Source organism: Phyllobates terribilis, unplaced genomic scaffold (genome assembly GCF_046119375.1).
Source record: "Phyllobates terribilis strain yellow unplaced genomic scaffold, ASM4611937v1 Scaffold_35__1_contigs__length_13245226, whole genome shotgun sequence".
Lineage (NCBI taxonomy): Eukaryota > Metazoa > Chordata > Amphibia > Anura > Dendrobatidae > Phyllobates > Phyllobates terribilis.
The window spans coordinates 3200985-3226598 of NW_027362795.1; positions in this window are offsets into that span (position 1 = coordinate 3200985).

A 25614-nucleotide genomic window follows, 5' to 3' on the forward strand; every position below is an offset into this window, starting at 1 on the left:
GGTGTCCTTTCCGTTGTTCTCTCCTTGTATTCTTACCCAAACAGTTTCCACAGAACTCCCAGTCTCTGAAGCTTCAATCTCTGTGCAGATATACGCTTTTCTAACATACAATGCGACACCTCCTCCTCGTTTATCAAGTCTGTTTCTTGCAAATAAGTTGTATCCTTTTAGCCTTTTATTCCAATCATGTGTATCGTCCCACCAAGTTTCAGTGATTCCAATGACATCATATTTCTTTTCCTGCGTTAGTAGTTCCAATTCTCCTTGTTTGTTGCCCATGCTTTGTGCATTTGTATAAAAACATTTTAGTTTGTGATTGGTTTCTCTTCCTCCCATATTTTTATTATTTAAATTGTTTTGTCTTTGTTCTTCCTTTCCACTTCCAGTAGCAGAGATCTCAATAGTATTTGTTAGCTGTATGGCTTTTTCTGGCCTTTTGCTTCCCTTCCCACATTGTTCTAGTTTAAAGCTCTTCTGATGAGTGTAGCAAGGCGACTTCCAAATACATGTTTTCCAGTCTTCGTAAGGTGCACCCCATCTATAGCAAGTAGTCCATCGTATAGGTAATTCATTCCGTGATCCAGAAATCCAAATCCTTGTTGACGGCACCATCGACGTAGCCAGTTGTTCACCTGTAGAATCTTATTCCACCTCATTGTTCCATGGCCATCCACTGGGAGGATGGATGAGAAGACCACCTGTGCTCCCAATTCTTTCAGTTTCTTGCCTAAGTCTTCAAAGTCACTGCAGATGGTTTCCAGGTCCTAAATACCGCGCTGTGTGCTACCTCATTGGTGATTCTAGTGTGGGCGCGCTCCCCAGCATGAGAGTGTAGCCGATTACTGTGTGAAGGACCTGCGGGTCACATGTGCGGGGACTTCCTGTCACGTGGTATGGAACTTCCGATTCGGTGGAACGCATTGCGGTTCACAGCTCTCCAGAAAGGAGGCGCTGTATTAGTATCAAGCTATGATATGGAGAATGTGTGTTCAGTCACCATTAGGTCCAACAAGGATTATAGGGGTGCGTACTATATCCCCCAGATAGAGATAAATAAATAAGTATATCTACCATTTGGCATATCATAATCCAATTTCGATGGGGTAGTGATGTTCCATAGGTGAACTACATTCCTAGGGCACGGTGAAAGATGATGGTGCTAATGCTATTGGGTGACCTAAAATAAAAAGAAGGAGAAATAATACGTGGCACATCAGAACATGAGAATCAACAAGTAATCTGGACAATGTACCAATAAATAGCTTAATAGACATGGAATATCATATGATCATATGGAATACCTTTGTGGAAGACATATAGAAAACAAAACACCAAGGGAGAATTGCTCTAAAACTGTATTTCATACTCCCTGGTAAGACCTTTGGGATGTAGGGTCTGAAGGGTGTGTATCCAGAAGGATTCACACTCCTTCAACCTTTTAATGCGATTACCCCCTCTACGGTTTAACGGTACATGGTCTATGACCGGATATCTCAATTGTGCGACTGTATGAGACATGGCACTGAAATGGGCTGGTATGGGCAACAAATAAGGCGCAGTGGTCGTTATGGACCAAGCCTATTATATTTCGGAGATCAAATCCCAGTTGACGGACAATGAGACCTACTCTGCAATTCCTTTCAATCCCACATCACAGATAGCAGATCTAATTACTAGACTGTTTTCCTACCATGCAAAGAAAGGCACTATTGCCCCTAAACTCTGAATTTTTGGTCAACAATCATCCAACTACACCAGTTTTTTTATATGTTGCCTAAGATACATAAGAATTTACTCACACCACCTGGTAGGCCTATCGTTGCCTCTACTGACTCTAATTTATCACCACTTGCCATTACGCTCGAGAAAATTCTGACACCACACATCCCAAAAATTCCTTTGTATCTTAAAGATACAAGTAGTTTTCTTACATCTCTAGGGAATTGGACCACATCCCCAGAAATATTTTTCTAGTAACCATGGATGTAAATGGTTTGTATACGAGTATTGACCATCACGACGGCATCACAGCCACTTCCAATTTTCTTAATACTCATACTCAACTAACATTGGCAGAAATTCACTTCTGCGTTGACATTCTTATGCTGATCCTGACAAAAAATGATTTCCTCTTTAAGGATCAATTTTATTTTCAAAAGAGGGGGACAGCAAGGCTATGTGCCCACGTTGCGGACCTGAAGCATATTTTTTACGCTTCTCCCTGGTGGGAAAATCGCATGCGGATATTACATGCGGTTTTCCCGCCAGGTAGGAGCGTTTGTGAGGCGTTTTTGCATGCATTTCCGCATGCGGGTTATCAAGCACTTCTCCAAGCATCACTTGGAAAAGTGCTTGACAACTTGTTCAGAATGGTAAAAAATAAAAAAATAAACTTTATACTCACCTTCTGATGCATTCTCTGCCCCGTCCGGAGGCTTCAGCGGCTCACGCTGTTGTGTGCAGGACCTGCGGTGACGTCATTGAGTCATGTGATGGGTCACATGACTCAATGACGTGGCAGGTCCTTCAGACAACAGCGCGACGGAGGGAAAACATCAGAAGATAAGTATAAACTTTATTTTTTTATTTTTTTTACAGGTTCTTTGGTACCCAGGTCTGGATGAGAGTCTCCTCTCCTCCAGACTTGGGTACCATCCGCACATTGATTCCGCTGCGCTTCCGCAAAATTAATGAACATGCTGCGGTTTTTTGACCGCAGCATATACGCTGCGGAAAAATCCGCAGCATGGGCATTGACATTGCGGAATGCCATTGGGGACCATGGGGTGCGGATATACATGCGTTTTTCAAGCGTTTACGCTGCGGAAATTCCGCAGCATATACGCTTGAAAAACGCTACGTGGGCACACAGCCCAATGGGCTCAAATGTAGCGCCCCCTTATGCTAACATCTTCATGGCAGACTTTGAGGATGTCTATGTCTACACACGTGATTTTTTTCAGAAATATGTATCATATTGCAAACGTTTTATCTACGATATTTTCTTCATTTGGACAGGCACTGACAGTGAGCTTTTCACTTTTTTAGGATACCTCAACACTTGTGTCCCCAATCTAACATTCACAATGCTTCATAATCCATGTTCAATCCATTTCCCAAATACCCTGATCACCCTAACCGAGACTGGCTCACTCGAGAGTGACCTCTATGTCAAGCCCACTGACGAAAACAGCTTGCTGTTGTATTCCAGTTGTCACCCACATCATATAAAAAGAGCTCTCCCCAAATCACAACACTGTAGGGTCGAACGTATCGTTTCAAATAGCGAGATTAGGAGTATCAGACATAGGGAAATGGACCAGAAGTTTCTTCAGCGTGGTTATCCTGATCATATTCTGAAATCTAATACCCCACGTTCCCCATCTCACGAACAGACTAAAAGAATAGCATTCGTAAACGCCCATCGCCCCTTTGGAGAGGCGATCTACCAATGTATTCAACGACACTGGTCACTATTAACGCAATCGTATCCCTCTATACCGGAATTTGCCAACAAACCCTTACTGTGCAACAAACGCCCACATAATATTCGTGACCATCTTGTTAGAGCCCACGTGGGCTCTACTAAAAGAGGACTGGTACAAAGCACTTTGATGACACCACGTCGGGGTACCTTCCCATGTCAAGGATGTCTTCAGTGCTCTAATGTAATGAAGGGCGACTCATTTACACATCCCCTATCAGGGAAGAGATACTCCATTTGGGAATATTTCACTTACGATTCTACATATGTAGTGTACCTGATTAAGTGTCCTTGCGGTCTCGGATATGTTGGCGAGACTACCAAACATATCAGAGACCGCATTTCACAACATAAATTGACCATTAGGTGTGGACGCACCATGCTGCCCAAAGCAGCCCATTTCAGTGCCATGTCCCATACAGTTGCACAATTGAGGCATCAGGTCATAGACCATGTACCGTTAAACCGTAGAGGGGGTAATCGCATTAAAAGGTTGAAGGAGTGTGAATCCTTCTGGATACACACCCTTCAGACCCTACATCCCAAAGGTCTTAACAGGTAGTATGAAATACAGTTTTAGAGCCATTCTCCCTTGGTGTTTTGTTTTCTATATGTCTTCCACAAAGGTATTCCATATGATCATATGATATTCCATGTCTATTAAGCTATTTATTGGTACATTGTCCAGATTACTTGTTGATTCTCATGTTCTGAAGTGCCACTTATTATTTCTCCTTTTTATTTTAGGTCACTCAATAACATTAGCACCATCATCTTTCACCGTGCCCTAGGAACGTAGTTCACCTATGGAACATCACTACCCTATCACAATTGGATTATGATATGCTTATTTATCTCCATTTGAAATATCTACAGTACCATCTGGGGGAATATAGTACGCTCTCCTATAATCCTTGTTGGACCTAATGGTGACTGAACACACATTCTCCATCTCATAGCTTGATACTAATACAACACTTCCTTTCTGGAGCGCTGTGAACCGCAATGCGTTCCACCAAATCGGAAGTTCCGTACCACGTGACAGGAAGTCCCCGCAGAATTAGGGCGCAACAGAGCTCCCTTCATGAACACCGATTTCAACCCTGCTTTATTCAGTATTTCTTGTGGCCATATTAGGTAATATTAACTCAATATATAACTAATAGTTTCTGTCTATATCACGCGGCTCTGTTGGACCTTATCTAGCATCTACTGTCCACCTGGCTTATCCTTCTGATACCACTCCTCTTCCTCTATATTTATTTTTTTGGTGGGGTTCTAGGAATTGTCACTATAATATTCTGTAGCCTATAATAGGCAGAACCTGCCATATCTGTTATACCTGTATTAATTTTGGTTTGTTTTGATTAGTGATGGATTTGCCTTGAAAAAGACCGGTAAAACGGTGGAAACGTTGGTCCATGCTCTGGGCTTATGCTCTGTTTACAAGAGGGGTATATTTCTTATTCAATAAAGCATTTGAAAATTTCATTTATTGGAGTGCCGAAGTTCATTTTCCACTTCTAAATGGAGTTGCACTCATTTATGGTGGACCATTGGAGCTACTATGAGTCCTGACCAGAAGAGTAGAGAAAGTATTAGTGCCCCCATTTCAGGAGAGATTGTGCAGTAATCTGAATTCCTTAGCATTGAAAACATAATGGAATTTATGACGTTGAGTGAATCCATGAAACCAGGGCTGGAGCCAACACATCTCCTGCAGACGTGAATAAATGTATATTACAGCCATCAGCCACGCACAGCTTAGAGATATATCATGGCACAGGTGTAATGTTTTTTGTGTAGTTTATCTATTTGAAGTTAGTTGGTTTTAAAAGAAATTGAAAAGCCAGGATAAAGGGAAACTCTGTTGTTATTGTACAGAAATTCACACTTGGCCCTCACTGCACATTTAATGTTGTCGATCATAAAAGTGAAGTTTGGCCAGAAAGACTGGACTTGGTCTTGTAGGGACCATATGAGGACATTCAGCAGCATAGAAGGGAGAGAAGGTAGATTCATCCAATAAGATATCAGGGATCTAGGAAGCCAACAGCATTATTATAATTATAAATAATTATGACATGGTGGGGATATCTGAGACGTGGCTGGACGGGAGCCATGACTGGGCAGTTAATTTACAGGGCTATAGTCTGTTCAGAAATGACCGTACAAACAATCGAGGGGGGGAGTGTTTATATGTAAAATCTTCCTTAAAACCCATCTTCCGGGAGGATATATGTGAATCTAATGGAAATGTAGAGTCCCTGTGGGTGGAGATAAGGGGAGAGGGAAAAAATAATAAATTACTGATAGGGGTTTGTTATAAGTCTCCAAAAATAATGGCAGCGGAGAATATCCTCGTAAAGCAAATAGATGAAGCAGCGACTCAAGGAGAAGTCATTATTATGGGGGACTTCAACTACCCTGAAATACATTGGGGGACAGAAACCTGTAGTTCCAGCAAAGGTAATAGGTTTTTGACTACTATGAGAGACAATTACCTTTCACAACTGGTTCAGGACCCAACAAGAAGGGGGGCACTGCTATACCTAATATTAACCAATAGGCCAGACCGCATATCAAATATACAAGTTGGGGGTCACTTGGGTAATAGTGATCACAAAATAATACATTTTCATGTAACCTTTAATAAGATGTGTAGTAGAGGGGTTACAAGGACACTAAACTTCAGGAAGGCAAATTTCCAACGGTTGAGAGATGATCTTAGTACAATAAACTGGGACGATATCCTGAGACATAAAGCTACACAAAGCAAATGGGAGACATTTATTAGCATCCTGAATAGGACCTGTGCACAATATATACCCTATGGGAATAAACATGCTAGAAATAGGAGGAAACCACTATGGCTAAATAGAGCTGTAAGGGGCGCAATAAGTGACAAAAATAAAGCATTTAGAGAAGTAAAGCAAGTAGGTAGTGATGAGGCATTAAATAAATATAGAAAATTAAATAAATTATGTAAAAAACAAATCAAGGCAGCAAAGATTGAGACAGAGAGAATCATTGCCAGAGAAAGTAAAAATAACCCCAAAATATTCTTTAACTACATAAATAGTAAAAAACTAAAAAATGATAGTGTTGGCCCCCTTAAAAATAGTCTGGGGGAAATGGTGGATGAGGATGAGGAAAAAGCCAATATGCTAAATGATTTTTTTTCCAATCGTATTTACACAAGAAAATCGCATGACAGAAAACATGATCAGTGATAACAAAAATTCTCCATTAAATGTCACTTGCTTAACCCAGCAGGAAGTACGGCGGCGTCTAAAAATCACTAAAGTTGACAAATCCCCGGGCCCGGATGGGATACACCCGCGAGTACTGCAGGAATTAAGTAACGTCATAGATAGACCATTATTTTTAATCTTTAAAGATTCCATAATAACAGGATATGTACCACAGGACTGGCGTATAGCAAATGTGGTGCCAATATTCAAAAAGGGGACAAAAACTGAACTTGGAAATTATAGGCCAGTAAGCTTAACCTCTACTGTGGGTAAAATCCTGGAGGGTTTCCTAAGAGATGCTATACTAGAGTATCTGAAGAAGAATAACCTCATGACCCAATATCAACATGGGTTTACGAGGGACCATTTCTGTCAAACTAATCTGATCAGCTTTTATGAGGAGGCAAGTTCCAGACTGGACCGAGGAAATGTAGTGGATGTTGTGTATATGGACTTTTCAAAAGCTTTTGATACGGTTCCACACAAAAGGTTGATACATAACATGAGAACAATGGGGATAGGGGAAAATATATGTATTTGGGATAAGAATTGGCTCAGTGATAGGAAACAAAGGATGGTTATTAATGGAAAACACTCAGACTGGGTCTCAGTTAACAGTGGGGTACCACAGGGGTCAGTATTGGGCCCCCTTCTTTTTAACATATTTATTAATGACCTTGTAGGGGGCATACAGAGTAATATTTCAATAATTGCAGATGACACTAAACTCTGCAGGGTAATCAATACAGAGGAGGACAATTTTATATTACAGGAGGATCTATGTAAACTAGAAGCTTGGGCTGATAAATGGCAAATGAACTTTAATGGGGATAAATGTAAGGTAATGCACTTGGGCAGAGGAAATAAAATGTATAATTATATGCTTAACTGTAAAACACTGGGCAAAACTGTAACTGAAAAAGACCTGGGTGTATTGGTGGACGACAAGCTCACGTTTAGTGGCCAGTGTCAGGCAGCTGCTGCAAAGGCAAATAAAATAATGGGATGCATTAAAAGAAGCATAGATGCTCATGAGGAGAACATAATTTTACCTCTATACAAGTCACTAGTGCAACCACACTTAGAATACTGTGCTCACTTCTGGTCTCCGGCGTATAAGAAAGACATAGCTGAACTAGAGAGGGTGCAGAGAAGAGCGACAAAGCTTATTAGAGGACTGGGGGGTCTGCAACACCAAGACAGGTTATTACACTTGGGGTTATTTACTGTGGAAAAACGAAGGCTTAGGGGTGATCTTATTACTATGTACAAGTATATGAGGGGACAGTACAAAGACCTGTCTACTGATCTTTTTACTCTGAGGCCAGAGACGGGGACAAGGGGGCATCTTCTACGTCTGGAGGAAAGAAGGTTTAATCATAATCACAGACGGGGATTCTTTACTGTAAGAGCAGTGAGACTATGGAGCTCTCTGCCGCATGATGTTGTAATGAGTGATTCACTAATAAAATTTAAGAAGGGCATGGATTCCTTTCTTGAAAAGTATAATATTACAGGTTATATATACTAGATTCCTTGATAGGGCGTTGATCCAGGGAACTAGTCTGATTGTCGTATGGAGTCGGGAAGGAATTTTTTTCCCCAATGTGGAGCTTAGTGTTTGCCACATGGATTTTTTTTGCCGTCCTCTGGATCAACATGTTAGGCTATGGGTTGAACTAGATGGACTTAGTCTTCCTTCAACCTTAAAAACTATGTTACTATGTTACTTTGCCTGTGCTGTCTCAGGGTTACCCGCTAACCCACAGCTCTACCTCCTTAAGCTCCTGGCCGTATCCAGTGCAGCTGACCTCTTTCTGTCTATAGTCCACTTCACCACACAGGGTACAGGCTGCTCTGGCCATATTACTCTGCCACTGGATCCAGTTACAGAATCTTGCTATCTCTGTTCTGCTTCCTTCCAGTCTCACACTCCTCACTATGCGGCCTCATCTGTCACACTCTCTGTATTTGGCGTCACCTCACTACTCATTCCAGTGCTGACTTCTCTAAGCAGGAAGAAACTCTCTTCTTACTTCCAAACACTCCTCCCATCTGTAGGGCCAGCTGACTGTTAAGTCTTCCTTATCCAGTTGTCCAATCTACTACAGCTCTGATGGGAGATATTACATTAAATTCAGCATTAAACATTGCTCAACCATTATACATGTTATAATGACACAAACTGTAAAAGTCTTCTGGGACCGTGTCCGACATCTTCACACACTTTTACTGTATAACCACGACGAGTCACTTAAATGTCAGGGACATCGATCTGTCTAGTTGGGGGCAGAAGTGATTGTGAATCAATGTCACCTCTTCTGGTGCAGATGAAAGTGACAACAGGAGCCCGGGAGAGGAACAGCGAGACACCCCGAAAGAGGGAATGGTGCGGATAGTGGCCTATTATGACTGCACAAGCCCATGTACATTGGTAGCGTACAAACAAGAGGAACAAATACCTGAACCTGGCAGATCCAAATTCAGACTGGTAGAAGCACTACTCTGAGCCTGGTCTGTCCCTACATGATGGTGGAGGTTGGCACCCTAAGATAACGCAATAGTGGCTCACCATGAATGCTCCTAACAACTCCTAGTTTATCTATGCATGTGTAGCAACTTACTTGGGAAAATAGGTTAAACACTAAAAACTACAACTGACCCTGCTTGCTCCTGTACAGACTAGATACCTTGACTACACAGTCCCCATCGGTACCTGCGGGTGAAGAGATAGACCTAACCACAGACTAGGAGATGGCAACTATGGCCTAAACTGCCTAAAAGGCAGACAAGTTGCTTCACGTTCCTGCTAAAGAACCAGAGGGCAGAGCAGAGTGTGAATTATCTAAAAGAAGAGAAGTGTGCTGAACAAAGGAATAATCCCAAAGCAAGTAAAGTAAGAAACAAAATATCAAACAAAGAATACAGCAAGTACTGTTAACAAATATACTGCCTATTTTCAAATGATAAAAAGAAGAAAAGTGCAAAGTATAGCAAATAAACAGCAAAGCGAAAAACCCTAGCTCCAAATAACAACAGAATGTCAGAATATCCAAATGAATCTATCACCAGCAGGAAACGCAGACTATAAAGCTGCACCCAAAATGTGATAGGCATCCAAATAAAAATACAAATGTGTAAAGCTAAGCAGGCTGCAGCCAGAAAAGCAGAACCCAAACACCCAGTGAAAAGGTGTGTGTCCTGTGGCTCGGCAGAAAGAGAAGCCCACCACAGAACACAAACTGAAGGGATCAAATCCTGGAGCATGACATTGCCACAGACAATTCCTCTCTCTTCCTCCTCCCTGACTTCTCTAGTTTTCCATTTCTGTTGTGTCTTGGTAATTGTGGGTAACATGAGGCGGTCCATTCAGGTTGTACAGGTGGTCTGGCTCTGCCAGGACGGCATCCATACGTGCCGTCACAAGAAGGTTTGCTATATCTCGCAGCACAGTCTCAAGAGGACGGAAACAAACTCCATGTGGACGGCATGAGGGGCCAATATCCTGTAGTGGACAAGGGACAAATACCGCCACACCATGACCAGATCACATATTACCACCACATAGTGACCGAATACTACCATACTGAGCATTAATACAAAAACAGAATACTAATATTACCATTACTAATAGTGCCATTATTCACAGGAGCTCTGTGTATAGTATACAGTGTATAGTGTCAGTTTACAGATAACACACTGACTCACTGGTGATGTCTGTAGTTGAAGTCCTTCATCTCCACTTTTCCTCTTCATCCATCGCAGACCGCCATCACTTCTTCTCGCCAGGACTCGTCTCTGCATAAAATAACACAGTTATCTAGAGCAGCTTACAGAGCACATTCCCCAATATTTCCCCAACTTCTACACTACACCAGATGAAGAAAAAAAGTGATATAGTGCCGCCCTGCACAGTAACATGAACCCCCCACAGAAAACAGTATCCTCAAAAATAAAATACATTACAGCAGTAATAATATCCTTTAATTAGCCCCTACAGTAATAATGTCCCACATCCTACTCCCATTGTCTTCATACTGCCCCCATTGTCTCCATCCTGCCCCCAATGTCTCCATTCTGCCCCCATGTTTCCATTTGTCTCTATCCTGCCACCAATGTCTCTCCATCCTGCCCCCAATGTCTCTCCATCCTGCCCCCAATGTCTCCATTCTGCCTCCAAGTTTCCATTTGTCTCCATCCTGCCCCCAATGTCTCTACATCCTGCCCCCAATGTCTCTCCATCCTGCCCCCAATGTCTCTCCATTCTGCCCCAATGTCTTTCCATTCTGCCCCAATGTCTCTCCATTCTGCCCCCATTTCTTTCCATTCTGCCAATGTCTCTCCATTCTGCCCACGTCTCCATTCTGCCTCCATGTGTCTATTTTGCCCCATGTCTCCATTCTGCCCCCAATGTCTCTCCATTCTGCCCCCAATGTCTCTCCATCCTGCCCCAATGTCTCTCCATTCTGCCCCAATGTCTTTCCATTCTGCCCCAATGTCTCTCCATTCTGCCCCCATTTCTTTCCATTCTGCCAATGTCTCTCCATTCTGCCCACGTCTCCATTCTGCCTCCATGTGTCTATTTTGCCCCATGTCTCCATTCTGCCCCCAATGTCTCTCCGTTCTGCCTCCAATGTCTCCATTCTGCCCCGTCTCAATTCTGCCCCGTCTCCATTCTGCCCCCAATGTCTCTCCATTCTGCCTCCGATGTCTACATTCTGCCCCGTCTCCATTCTGCCACCATGTTTCTATTCTGCCTCCATGTTTCTATTATGCACCCAATGTCTCCATTCCGCTCCCCTTTCTCCATCCTGCCCCCCTTGCCTCCATTCTGCCCCAATGTTTCTATTCTGCACGAATGTCTCCATTCTGCCCCCCTTGTCTCCATTCTGCCCCCCCTGTCTCCATTCTGCCCCCCTGTCTCCATTCTGCCCCCCTTGTCTCCATACTACCCCCTGGTTTCTATTCTGCCCCCAATATCTCCATTCTGCCCCCGTCTCCATTCTTCCCCCCATGTTTCTATTCTTCCCTCCATGTCTCCATTCTGTCCCCCTTGTCTCCAATCTGCCCCCATGTTTCTATTCTGCCACCCTTGTCTCCATCCATACTGCCCTCTGGTTTCTATTCTGCCCCCAATGTCTCCATACTGTCCCCATGTCTCCATTCTGCCCCCTATCTCCATTCTGCCCCCCGGTCTCTATACTGCCCCGTCTCCATTCTTCCCCCTTTCTCCATTCTGCCCCCTGTCTCCATTCTGACCCCTATCTCCATTCTGCCCCCCGGTCTCTATTCTGCCCCGTCTCCATTCTGCCCCCCTGTCTCCATTCTTCCCCCCTGTCTCCATTCTGCCCCGTCTCCATTCTGCCCCCCCATGTCTCCATTCTGCCCTCAATGTGTTTCCATTCTGCCTCCAATATGACTCCATTCTCCCCCAATGTGACTCCATTCTGCCCCCAATGTCTCCCATTCTGCCCCCAATGTCTCCCATTCTGCCTCCATGTTTCCCATTCGACCCCCCATGCCTCCATTCTGCCCTCAGTGTTCCTCACCCTGCCCCCACCCTGTGCGGTTTTGGTGATTTTTTTCCTCTAGAGACTTCTATGTGGAGCATAAAGAAACGTCTGTAAGAAACTGCAGATACTTTTTTAAGTGCAGAATCAAAGCTTTTCTGTACTGTAAAAAACAATTAAAAACGCGGTTTCACATCTGCACCAAAATGCATCAAATAAGGGGGAAAAAGCCTAAAATAGTGCACCAAAGATGCAATAACCAGAGGAGATTGTTATTGTGTAGATTGGTGCACAGTATTTATGCTACGTGTGAACACGGCCTTACAGACACAAAAAAGCCAGATGTCATATAGTGAAACTGCACAAAGATGAGAAAGTTCTGAAGGGTCCGACTGTGAATGAGGGAACAAAAAATAATCCACAGGTCCCAACTAGAGAAGAGCAGGACGCACAGATGATATTGCAGCAGCCCGGGCTAATCTAAAGCCGCGACAGGGCCTCCCGTCCAGCCACCAATTACCACTGACCTGGATGCTGGACCTGAGTCCCATGAGTCGATCCTCTCATCTCTAGTCCCAGCCGTCCTGGATACAGCAGACAGTCCCGGATTTAGGTCTATGCCCTGCAGTCCCGAGTTTCTGCTGAATGTCCCTAACTGCCACCGCCCCTCTGATAACTCTTCCTGCCGGGGGAGAAAGACATGGTAAAAGGGCGTAGCTTGGGGTGTGGATAGGGGCGTGGTCAGACTACGCGTGCCGCATGGTTTCGCCCTCTTTCTAGTCCTCATAGGTTGGCGGTATGCTTGTACTGAGGAGATCTGGGATATCAGTGATTAGGTCCCATATTGTGCACTGTAAGGTCTGGAAAAGCTCCTTCTATCCGTCTCTGTAGCACCAGAGGAAGAACAGAGGGGAAAAGACAGGATTTTCTACATGTCGCGTTATGTAGATGTTCTGCAGATTTATCACAACCGTCCACAAGAAGAAACTGCCATCACAGAGCCGCCTTTAGCTGTTGGAAAAGTTTAAACTTAGTTTTGAATAGTTGCTATAGGCGACAAGGACTTTCTATTTATGCTGGGTCACATGATGCTGGTGCTGGGTGATGTCATGTGACGGAATGTTGTAGGTGATGATGTCACAGAGGGCGTTGTGATGTCACCCTTGGGGTATATAAGGGGGCTCCATCCACCTGGAGCTCATATCTCATTGGCCATATCTTTGTGCTGAGATACCCCCTGGAGACAATGAGGATCGCCATATTGTTTCTGTGCTGTACCCTGTTCTACCCTGTGAATTACCATAGGCTGCCGGTGAGTACCTGTCTATTATTACATATGGAGGACGTTTAGAATCAGCTGCGACAGGGGAAGGGGATTGTGAGGGGGGTCCTGTAAGAATTTACCTGCGGGAATAAGAGGTTATGGCAGGGAAAGGAGCTTAGGAAGTGACAGTCAGAGGGGATATAAGTGTGGGGTGACCCCTCTGACTCCCACATTCCTGCCTTGTCCTTGTAGTGATTAATGACTTTGGTGTTGTCCCTTATATATCACTTTGCAGTCACCAGTGATCGCTCCGCACTGTGATCCTAAACTACAGTCTCATTTACCTTTTTGCAAACGCCCAGAAGGGGAGGAGTGACATCACACCCATGTGAGCAGATCCCGCCCACTTTTACTGCAGTCGTAATGCGAGCTAGCTGTATTCTGTTTTCATGGAAATGTCAGCAGCTGCTCCCCCTAGTGTTTACAAGATGAAAACATCAAAAGAGTTAAAATATTTTTTTCAGATTTTATACCATTGAAACCTTTTTAAATATATATGTGTATTTATATATAAATATAAATACTTTACAATTTTACAATTGTAAAAAAATTGCTGACACTTTCCCTTTAAAAGATCTAAAGACGTTCTGCTTCATGTGCCATTGTGACCAATCACAGCACAGATTATATTTTTTAAACTTTTCTTGAAACACTGAAGCTGCTCCGTGATTGGAAATCATGTGGAAGGATTCTCTTTTTCAGACATTTAGTTAGGTCCAAAGTATCAGTGACATGATGGATAGAACTGTGCAATGATGTCACAGAGGGCTTTGTGATGTCACCCCTGGGTATATTAGAAGCCTCGGCCCATCTGCAGCTTGTATCTCATTGACCATACCTTGGTGCTGAGAGACCTCTGGAGATGATGAGTATCATCCTATCATTTCTATGCTTTACGTTGCTCTACCCCCCACATTACAGTACACTGAGGGCGAGTATGTTCTCATCAATATGGAGGTCACAAGGATCAGCTAATGAGAATATCGCCTCTTGCAGGACTTCTCATACTGGACACGTGACCGTCCGTCATATGAAAGTCCAACTGTAAATAATATTCCATGGATCCTGGAGGTGAATCCCAAACTTCTTCCTGATCTTCTCAATGGGACATTTCTGAAAGTTGCTTGATAATGTATCCATCACTGTATAATAACAAGGGCTCTCTGTTTGACTAAATTGGGTATAAATATACAGGACTTTATTATGTTTTTTTTCTTTATTATAGGATGACCCACTACCCGTGGATCTCAGGAGAAGCACCTATCAAGCTTCCATCAATCTTCCTCTTTGGCTCTTCCGTGACGCAGTTTTTGTTGCGGTGATGACACTACTGACAATACTAGAGTATTTGGCCTTAAGTCTTGTCCTGAGCAAGTGGGCAATGTCTGAACCTGGTGAAACAATCAGAAAACTCCTGAGAACAAAACCATTCTGAAGGAACAAAGTGCTTGTAAGGAGCCGATTTGCATCCCTCAGATTCAGGAGCAAGACTCCAGGAGAACACCTGTCCTGCCCAATGGCAAATGTTCTACTCCATCCATGGCTCCTGCACCGCAGGATGCGAAAAAGGTTCCTAGTTGCAACTATAAAGTGGCGTTCAGTGATATTGTCTGGGTCAGAACGATCCCTCACAACAATATAGGAAGAAGAGCTCGAAGTTCCACGGAGCATAAAGAGAGGTTACTGATTTTTCAGAGAAGCCAACAACCCAGAATTCCAGAGCCAAGAGCACCAGAACCTAGAACACCAGAACCTAGCATGTCAGAACCTAGGATGTCAGAACCTAGAATGCCAGAGCCTGAAATGCCTACAACACCTCCACCCAAAATCAAGAGGAGAAGATGTTTCCTTAGATGTCTTAGAGGCGAGGAAGATTGAGAAGGCAACTGCTTGAACTTTCCCATTGCTCGTGTTTTCATCACAGGTTAGTCCTATACATGCTGTCTGATGGGCACCATCTTCCTACATACTATGCAGCATTGCACCTGAAAGTTGCTTGATACTGTATCCATCACTGTATAATAACAAGGGCTCTCTGTTTGACTGGATTGGGTATAAATATACAGGACTTTATTATGTTTTTTTTCTTTATTATAGGATGACCCACTACCCGTGGATCTCAGGAGAAGCACCTATCAAGCTTCCATCAATCTTCCTCTTTGGCTCTTCCGTGACGCAGTTTTTGTTGCGGTGATGACACTACTGACAATACTAGAGTATTTGGCCTTAAGTCTTGTCCTGAGCAAGTGGGCAATGGTTGAACCTGGTGAAACAATCAGAAAACTCCCGAGAACAAAACCATTCTGAAGGAAAAAAGTGCTTGTAAGGAGCCGATTTGCATCCCTCAGATTCAGGAGCAAGACTCCAGGAGAACACCTGTCCTGCCCAATGGCAAATATTCTACTCCATCCATGGCTCCTGCACCGCAGGATGCGAAAAAGGTTCCTAGTTGCAACTATAAAGTGGCGTTCAGTGATATTGTCTGGGTCAGAACGATCCCTCACAACAATATAGGAAGAAGAGCTCGAAGTTCCACGGAGCATAAAGAGAGGTTACTGATTTTTCAGAGAAGCCAACAACCCAGAATTCCAGAGCCAAGAGCACTAGAACCTAGAACACCAGAACCTAGCATGTCAGAACCTAGTATGTCAGAACCTAGAATGCCAGAGCCTGAAATGCCTACAACACCTCCACCCAAAATCAAGAGGAGAAGATGTTTCCTTAGATGTCTTAGAGGCGAGGAAGATTGAGAAGGCAACTGCTTGAACTTTCCCATTGCTCGTGTTTTCATCACAGGTTAGTCCTATACATGCTGTCTGATGGGCACCATCTTACTACATACAAGGCAGCATTGCACCTGAAATCGAAAGGATATTTTGTCACACACTTGCACTTTAGCACCTTATCATATGGCGCATATATCTATGAACGCTTTGCTAAGTATCACTGTCTAGTATGTGCTTCTGATGAACCTATTTTAGGAAAACGTGTCGAGGTTTGGCATACTATGTACTTGAGTTTGGCGTACTATGTGCTTGTTGGTAAATTCTATTGCCATCTATAATCTACTAGATATTATAATGTCTCTGGTGGGATGCCCCATGCCGAATTGTTGATAACTGACTATGAGCATTGTCCTCTATTTCTTATCTACTATGGTTACAGGTTGATGTGAAGAGAGCTGTGCCATTGATAGCGATTTTTCTACTGATTTGTCAGTTATATTTATGTTAGTTTAGCAAATTTCTGCTTGTAGGGTCTAATGTTTTAGCATAGTGTATGTTCTGTGAGCTAAATTGTCATACTTATGCACTAGATAGATTATAAATTGTGATGCTTATGTACAAGATAGATTATTAGTTTAATCGGTGATTTTTTAAATATTTTTTAACATCAGGAGACTCAAGAATCGCATCTTACAGAAGACAAGAAGCCTAAATGCCGAAGGGTGATGACCTGTTGATGGCGCACAGCTGGAGGGTCATTACCTCTTGATGGCACAAAACTGGACAGAAGATAAAAACATTTGATGGCACACAGCCGGAGGGTGATGACCTATTGATGGCCATAGCCAGAGGGTCATTACCTGTTGATGGCACACAGCCGGACAGAGGATCATTACCTGTTGATGGCACACAGCCGGATGGTCATTACCTGTTCATGGCGCACTGCCGGATGGTCATTACCTGTTGATGGCACACAGCCGGAGGGTGATGACCTATTGATGGCCATAGCCAGAGGGTCATTACCTGTTGATGGCGCACTGCCGGAAGGTCATTACCTGTTGATGGCACACAGCCGGAGGGTGATGACCTATTGATGGCCATAGCCAGAGGGTCATTACCTCTTGATGGCACACAGCCGGACAGAGGATCATTACCTGTTGATGGCACACAGCCGGATGGTCATTACCTGTTGATGGCGCACTGCCAGATGGTCATTACCTATTGATGGCACACAGCCGGAGGGTGATGACCTAATGATGGCCATAGCCAGAGGGTCATTACCTGTTGATGGCGCACTGCCGGATGGTCATTACCTGTTGATGACACACAGCTGGAGGGTGATGACTAGTTGATGTCGCACTGCCGGATGGTCATTACTTGTTGATGGCACACAGCCGGAAAGAGGATCATTACCTGTTGATGGCACACAGCCAGTCAGAGGATAAGATCTTTTGATTGCATACACCGGGTCCCTCCCTGATAACAAGGAACCCTGGGGAATACTGGTCATCTTGATCCCCCACTGACTATATACTTGCTCCACCTCAGCCTACACCATCATGGAGGACACTTCCACCTGTGTCCACTGTAAGGTTGGACTTTCTTTTAGAATTACAGCAGATTAATAAACATCATAAAGCTGTAAAACTATCGAGTAATTTATTATAAATTATTATAAAGAAATTTAAAGTTTAATAGATAGCTATAGAGGGCACATAAGACGACTAACTATAGTAAGCATGGTATCGCCTGATATATACTGTATATTCTAGATGGCGCTATTACACTAAATACATCACAACCTCCAGGGTGATATTACCGTACAATGCGAGATCACTAATAATGGCCACAGATTATGAGAAAATGACCAGCTCCATAGTCCTGGAGTTATTATAAATGTCTCTAGTGTGAGGCAGGGACTGGACGAGTGTTGGAGGGAGGTACATTCCCCCAGGACGTCCTTTAAGTATCCATGCTGCAGAATCTGCCGTATACTTCTGTTCTAGCAGTCAGACATTTCACTCTGCAGATCACAGCCTCAACATTGTGTAAAACTACCACCGTATATAAGAGCACTCAGAATAAAAACTAGCGGCATGCCGTGCACTGCCCACGTCATGTGTACGGGATACAGGACCTGCAGGACCTGGTACGGCCATTATAGTTGATAGATTAATGATACCTGTGCAGATGAAGGGAAAAAAAATATGTGCAACAACAGGAGGAGAAAGTCTCAAAATGTAATTTGAAGAGTATAATAGAGAAATGGGAAACTTCTGGAGATGCAGATAAGTGGTACCAGGGCGAAACGTAAGTGTAGTCAGACAAGGGAAAAGTGCAAATGATCCAGCGTAAAGGTTTGTTTAGTAGAAAAAATATTAAAACTTAGCTTTTATTAGCCATATAAAACACTGCTCCACAAAGAATACAGCAAATGTGCAACTATCATAGCTTACAGACCTACACATTTCAACAAATCATGTCTTAATTATGGCCCTACTACTAGAATGACAAAAAGGCATATATATATATATATATATATATATATATATATACATATATATATATATATATATATATATCCACGTGCCTGTATGACCTCCCTACAACACCTGGGCATGCTCCTGATGAGGTTGCGGATGGTCTCCTGTGGGATCTCCTCCCAGACCTGGACTAAAGCATCCGCTAACTCCTGGACAGTCTGTGGTGCAACGTGACGTTGGCAGATGGAGCGAGACATGATGTCCCAGATGTGCTCAATCGGATTCAGGTCTGGGGAACGGGCGGGCCAGTCCATAGCTTCAATGCCTTCATCTTGCAGGAACTGCTGACACACTCCAGCCACATGAGGTCTGGCATTGTCCTGCATTAGGAGGAACCCAGGGCCAACCGCACCAGCATATGGTCTCACAAGGGGTCTGAGGATCTCATCTCGGTACCTAATGGAAGTCAGGCTACCTCTGGCGAGCACATGGAGGGCTGTGCGGCCCTCCAAAGAAATGCCACCCCACAGCATTACTCACCCACTGCCAAACCAGTCATGCTGAAGGATGTCGCTCTCCACGGCGTCTCCAGACTCTGTCACGTCTGTCACATGCTCTCAGTGTGAACCTGCTTTCATCTATGAAGAGCACAGTGCGCGAGTGGCGACTTTGCCAATCCTGGTGTTCTGTGGCAAATGCCAAGCATCCTGCATGGTGTTGGGCTGTGAGCACAACCCCTATCTGTGGACGTCGGGCCCTCATACCACCCTCATGGAGTCGGTATCTAACCGTTTGTGCAGACACATGCACATTTGTGGCCTGCTGGAGGTCATTTTGCAGGGCTCTGGCAGTGCTCCTCCTGTTCCTCCTTGCACAAAGGCGGAGGTAGCGGTCCTGCTGCTGGGTTGTTGCCCTCCTACGGCCCCCTCCACATCTCCTGGTGTACTGGCCTGTCTCCTGGTAGCGCCTCCAGCCTCTGGACACAGCCAACCTTCTTGCCACAGCTCGCATTGATGTGCCATCCTGGATGAGCTGCACTAGCTGAGCAACTTCTGTGGGTTGTAGAGTCTGTCTCATGCTACCACGAGTGTGAAAGCACAACCAACATTCAAAAGTGACCAAAACATCAGCCAGAAAGCATTGGTACTGAGATGTGGTCTGTGGTCCCCACCTGCAGAACCACTCCTTTATTGAGGGTGTCTTGATAATTGCCAATAATTTCCATCTATCGTCTATTCCATTTGCACATCAGCATGTGAAATTGATTGTCAATCAGTGTTGCTTCCTAAGTGGACAGTTTGATTTCACAGAAGTTTGATTTACTTGGAGTTATATTCTGTTGTTTTAAGTGTTCCCTTTATTTTTGGAGCAGTGTATATAGATACATACAGTGAGTACAGAAAGTATTCAGACTCCTTTAAATTTTTCACTCTTTGTTTCATTGCGCCATTTGATAAATTCTAAAAAGATCATTTTTTTTCTCATTAAAGTACACTCTGCACCCCATCTTGACTGAAAAAAACAGCAATGTAGAATTTTTTTGCAAATTTATTAAAAAAGAAAAACTGAAATATCACATGGTCATAAGTATTCAGATCCTTTGCTCAGACACTCATATTTAAGTCACATGCTTTCCATTTCCTTGTGATCCTCCTTGAGATGGTTCTACTCCTTCAATGGAGTCCAAATGTGTTTAATTAAACTGATAGGACTTGATTTGGAAAGGCACACACCTGTCTATATAAGACCCCACAGCTCACAGTGCATGTCAGACCAAATGAGAATCATGAGCTCAAAGGAACTGCCCAAGGAGCTCAGAGACAGAATTGTGGCAAGGCACACATCTAGCCAATGTTATAAAAGAATTTCTACATTACTCAAGGTTCATAAGAGCACAGTGGCCTCCATAATCCTTAAATGGAAGAAGTTTGGGACCACCAGAAGTCTTCCTAGACCTGGCCGTCCAGCCAAACTGAGCAATCGTGGGAGAAGAGCCTTGGTGAGAGAGGTAAAGAAGAACCCCAAAATCACTGTGGCTGAGCTCCAGAGATGCAGTAGGGAGATGGGAGAAAGTTCCACAAAGTCAACTATCAACCACCAGTTGGGCCTTTATGGCAGAGTGGCCAGACGGAAGCCTCTCCTCAGTGCAAGACATATGAAATCCCGCATAGAGTTTGCTCAAAAACACATGAAGGACTCCCAGACTATGAGAAATAAGATTCTCTGGTCTGATGAGACAAAGATAGAACTTTTTGGTGATAATTCTAAGTGGTATGTGTGGAGAAAACCAGGCACTGCTCATCACCTGCCTAATACAATCCAAACAGTGAAACATGGTGGTGGCAGTTGTTAGAATCCTCCTGTTAGTTTTTTCTATTTTGTGGTCACGTGACCTTCTGCCTATTTATTCCAGCTCCGCCCTTCAGGCTTTGCTGGACTTCAGTGTTACTTTGACTCTTAATCTAGCCAGGTGCTTTGTACCTACTGTATCTCTCTAGTTTGTTTGGTCTTTGGACCACTAAGTACTTTTGTCTGTTTCTCTTCTTCTGCTACTACTTCTGCCAGGAGGTGTCCAATTTTGTCCCAGTCCTTAGTTCTTTTAGGGACCCCTCCCTTTAATCTATAGGTCTATGTTCAGACTAGCCGCGGATTAAAATTATTGCAGTTGATGTACTGTACAAATTGTACCACCTCCTCCTGTGTGCCCCCCACACCAGGAGGAGGTTATCAATAAATCTACCGTACCCCACAATGTGTCCACTATATGTGTTATCATTATGGTAAATGAAAAGCTCCTCCCACCTACACATCACTATGTTCGCTAGCAAAGGAGAAAATTTACTGCCCATGCTGACTCCTCTTTTCTGTAAAAAAAAAAACCTTTTATCAAAGCTAAAATAATTACGCTCTAAGAGGAACTGTACTGCTATGACCAGAAATTCTTTTATTTCTATAGTGTACGAACTGTATGTGTCAAGGTGGTAGGTTAAACATGCTAAAGCAATATGGTGTGGAATTGAGGGGGTATAATGCCACCACATCACAGGACAATCATCCAAAGTTTTTTGGCCATTCAAATTTATCAAAAATGGTCACTATGAATTTTGAATCCCTAATGTAACTCGGAGTTTCCTGAAGCAGAGGCTGTAGGTAAAAATCCATCCAGGCACTTAATTTTTCACCATGGGAACCAGTCCCCACCACTATGGGTCTTAACCCCTTTACAGCCCAGGGCGTACTAATACATACTGTACCTGCGCCCTGGGCTTTAAGAGCCAGGTACGTATTAGTACGCCCTGTTGATTTCGGCCACACACAGGCTGTGCGGGCGCGATCGCCGCCGGGTGTGAGCTGATTTTTGCTATGTGCTGGGAGCGGTCACGCACGGCTCCCGGCACATTAACTCCCGCAATGCTGCGATCGAAGTCGATCACAGCATTGCGGAGGTAAGTACTGCATACTCACCTCTTCCCCGCCGTCGTGCGCTGTTTGAGGCTGGGTTCCGTGGTTGTCATGGTAACCCAGATGTCGTCATGACAATATCCGGGTCACCAGACAGCAGAAAGATACTTTGATCATGCACAGTGCATGACCAAAGTATCTTCTGCATCTACAGCGCTGACAGCCTGTATAGCACAGGGATGGTGCTCCATCCCTATGTTATACAGGCGATCAGAGTATAAAAAGTGAAAGTCTCATAGTGGTACAAAGTATAAAAGTAAAAAAAGTGGTAAAAAAATGTAAAAAAAAAATAATCCACCATAAATAAAAATATAATGTACCCATCAATAAATATTATAATGAAAAAATACAAACAAAACAATAAAAGTACACATATTTTGTATCACCACGTCCGGAACGACCTGACCTATAAAACTGTCTCACAAGTTAACTACTTTAGTGAACACGGTAAAAAATTAAAATAAAAAACAAAGCAAAAAACGATACTTTATCATCATACCGCCAAACAAAAAATGGAATGAAACGCGATCAAAAAGATGAATATAAATAAAAATGGTAGCACTGAAAACGTCATCTTGTTCCACAAAAAACAAGCCGCCATACAGCTCCATCAGCTGAAAAATAAAAAAGTTATAGCTCTCAGAATAAAGTGATGCAAAAACATAATTTTTTCTAGAAAATAGCTTTTATTGTGTAGAAGCACCAAAAAATAAAAAAAAATAAATGTGGTACCGCTGTAAACGTACAGACCCAAAGAATAAAGCTACCTCATCAATTTTACCACACGCGGAACAGCATAAAAAAATTAAAAAAAACAATTCCTGAATTCTTGGTTTTTGCTTATTCTGCCTCCCAAAAATCGGAATAGAAAGCGATCAAAAAATGTCACGTGCCTGAAAAAGGTACCAATAAAAACGTCAACTCATCCCGCAAAAAACAAGTTGTCAAATGACTCTGTCGGCCAAAATATGAAAAAATTATAGCTCTCAAAATATGGCGATGCAAAAACTAGATTTTGCAAAAAAATGCGTCTTTTAGTGTGAGACAGCTGTCTATCATAAAAACCCGATAGGATTCTGGTATCGCTGTAATCGCACCGACCCAAAGAATAAAGTCGTCTAATCACTTATACTGCACAAGGAACGGTGTAAAAAATAAACTCTAGGGTTAGGGTTGTGCTTGGGTTGGGATTTTTTTCAAAAGCAAAAAAAGAAAAGATGACGATATGGCGACTATTGTTGAGCACAAGTGCTCGCTACTTGAGTTTTCATCGGGTGCTCGGGTATGCATTGAGTATCGCGGGTGCTCGAGTCTCTGCCCCATATGCTTCACAGTCAAAAAAACGTGCGGGGATTGCCTGCCATGCACCAGCAATCCCTGCATGTTTGTTTTTGGTGTCTAATAACCTTGAAACATGTGGGCAGGACTCGAGCATGTCACTCGAGCACGTGCGACACATGGTGCATACCCGAGTACACAATGCAAACTCAAGTAGCGAGCACTTGTGCTCAAGACTAATGACAACTTATTCAATATGATGACCTAATGTTATCAAATTATGTGTCGTACCGGGTTCAAAATGTTCATTATACCCCTTAATAAAATCCTTGAGGGGTGTAGTTTCCAAAATGGGGTCACTTGTGGGGGGTTTCAACTATTTAGGCACATCAGGGGCTCTTCAAACGTGACATGGCGTCCGCCCTCAATTCCAGCCAATTTTGCGTTCAAAAAGTCACACAGTGCTCCTTCCCTTCGGAACTCTGCTGTGCACCCAAACACTGTATTTTCCCCACATATAGGGTATTGGCGTACTCAGGAGAAATTGCAAAAAGTTTTTGGGGTCCATTTTCTCCTCTTACCCTTGTGAAAATAAAAAAATTGGGGCTAAAACATAATTTTTGTGGAAAAAGTTTGATTATTTATTTTCATGGCTCCATGTTTAAACTTCTCTAAAGGTTCTCTGAGGGGTCTAGTTTCCAAAATGGTGTCACTTGTGGGGGGTTTCCACTGTTTAGGCACATCAGGGGCTCCCCAAACACAACATGGCGTCCGCTAATTATTCAAGCAAATTTTACTTTCAAAAAGTCAAATGGCGCTCCTTCCCTTCCGAACCCTGCCGTACGACGAAACAGTGTTTTTTCCCCACATATGGGGTATCTGTGTGGTCAGAGGAAATTGAACAACAAATTTTGGGGTCCATTTTTTCCTGTTAACCCTGTGAAAATAAAAAAAATTGGGTCTAAAGTAACATTTTTGTGAAAAAAGTTAAATGTTAATTTTTTCTTCCACATTCCAAAAATTTCTGTGAAGCATTTGAAGGGTTAATAAATTTTTTGAATGTGGTTTTGAGTACCTTGGGGGTGCAGATTTTAGAGTGGTGCTACTTTTGGGTATTTTCTGTCATAAAGACCCCTCAAAGTGACTTCAAATGTGATGTGGTCCCTAAAAAAATGGTTTTGTAAATTTTGCTGGAAAAATGAGAAATCTCTGGTCAACTTTTAACCCTTATAGCTCTCTAATAAAAAAAAAATTTGGTTCCAAAATTGTGCTGATGTAAAGAAGATATGTGGTAAATGTTATTTATTAACTATTTTGTGTGACATATCTCTCTGATTTAAGGGCATAAAAATTACAATTTTGAAAATTGCTAAATTTTCAAAAATTTTCGCCAAATTTCAGTTTTTGTCACAAATAAATGCAAGTGCTATCGGAGAAATTTTACCACAATCATGAAGTACAATATGTCACGAAAAAACTATCTCAGAATCAGGGGGATCCGTTGAAGCGTTCCAGAGTAATTACCTCATAAAGTGACAGTGGTCAGAATTGTAAAAATTGGCCTGGTCATTAATGTGCAAACCACCTTGGGTAGTAAAGGGGTTAAAGGTGGTGGGAAAATATTTTTATGTATTTTTGTCAGCGAATGGTAAACTGGAACAATTGGGTGATCTACGTATAAATATTCCATTAATTTTTTTTTGAGGGCCCCTCAGTGCAAACCTTCGTTTAATAGATTATACATAGCAGCATTAAACTCAACAGTAGGATCTCTAGCTAACTCCAAATAAACATCCCTATTTTCTAAATCCATCAAATTCAATTTTTTATACAATCCTGCATTCAGTACTATAGTGCCACCTTTATCCGCTGAGCGGACTAGTATGTCTGAATTATCCTTTAATTTTTTCAGAGCGTCTTTTTCTCTATATGTCAGATTAGAGTCCAAATGATTAGTAGAAGATAATTCATTCTTTAATTCCACTAGTTCTTTTTCAATTAAGTCCTGGAACTGATCCAGAACCAATGGTCTGGACTGAAGTGGGTAAAAGAAAGGATTGCCAGCCCGAAAGTCGTCATTTAAATTTACATTT